The sequence below is a fragment of the Apodemus sylvaticus genome, chromosome 20, assembly GCF_947179515.1.
Source record: "Apodemus sylvaticus chromosome 20, mApoSyl1.1, whole genome shotgun sequence".
NCBI lineage: Eukaryota > Metazoa > Chordata > Mammalia > Rodentia > Muridae > Apodemus > Apodemus sylvaticus.
In genome coordinates this window covers 58,915,195-58,916,210 of record NC_067491.1, presented here as the reverse complement: position 1 = coordinate 58,916,210, position 1,016 = coordinate 58,915,195, and the positions used below count along the sequence as shown (strand labels likewise).

Sequence of the window (1,016 nt, the reverse complement as noted above, 5' to 3'; positions counted from 1 at the left end):
TCAGTCAATATCTACTAGTTCCACTTCAAAAGTGAGCTTGCAGTTTGGTGGAATTCTGGCATCGGGCTGTCCTTTCTTTCTGTAGGCCCATTCTGGTTCAATCTCCAGTCGAGCCTTTTCTTCTTTATTCATAGTCAAGGCTGCTCCATCCCATCTTCTGTTAACCTTGCCTACTCCAACCTTAAAACTTAAAAGGCTTGGCATTTTTCTTCTTTGACCTTGTTTGAATATTAGGATCAAAAACAGTTCCATCTGGGAGTGTCCCCATTTACCAGCAGTGAACAACATCTCGCTTTTTAGGAATGTTGGTTTTTATCTCCTTTTTTTTTTTTTTTTTTTTTTTTTTAGAAAAGATTTTGTATATTTTGGTGGATCCTCGAGAGTCTCCTCAGACTTGGATTCTTTGGGTTTATCGTCACCAAGCTTCACGTTTCTCACCTGTTCAGACGCTTTACTTCCGGTTTCAGCAATCTTGAGACACTTTCAAAAAGATGGTTATAAGCACTAACCAAATGGTCCTCATTAGCAGTCTTAGTTACATTTTTTTAATGTTTCCGAGTAATTTATGCTCTGTGAGAAACGAATCTGAACTGGGATCCTGCAGAAACTTGATGATGTCCTTCCTTCTTGGACAGCTGCTCCCTGCTCCATGGTCCATGCACGCTGCGGAACAGCCTCAGCCATCTTCCCCGCTGCTGCCACTGCACTGTTTGCAAGTGTGTTGTGGAATATTTTTTAGTATTGTATCTTCTTTTTTAATTTCCTCTTTTTCATTTTTTTCTTTCCCCCTCCTCCTCCTCCCCCTTCCTCTTCCTCCTCCTCTTCCTCCTCCTCCTCCCTTTCCTCCTCCCCTTCCTCCTCCATTTCCTCCTTCCCTTCCTCCTCCCCTTCCTCCTCCTCCCCTTCCTCCTCCTCTTCCTCCTCTTCCCCCCTCCTCCAATCACATTGTGCCTAATGGCGGCTTCCCTGAGGACTGTATAAAGGCCTGCTGGGTGGGTTGCACTAGGTCGTTCTCT

General features: G+C 44.5%; 1 pseudogene; it reads right to left on the bottom strand.

Moving 5' to 3' along the window:
• Positions 1-684, bottom strand: LOC127671180 (peptidyl-prolyl cis-trans isomerase FKBP3-like; annotated as a pseudogene).
• Between the last annotated feature and the right edge of the window lie 332 nt (positions 685-1,016).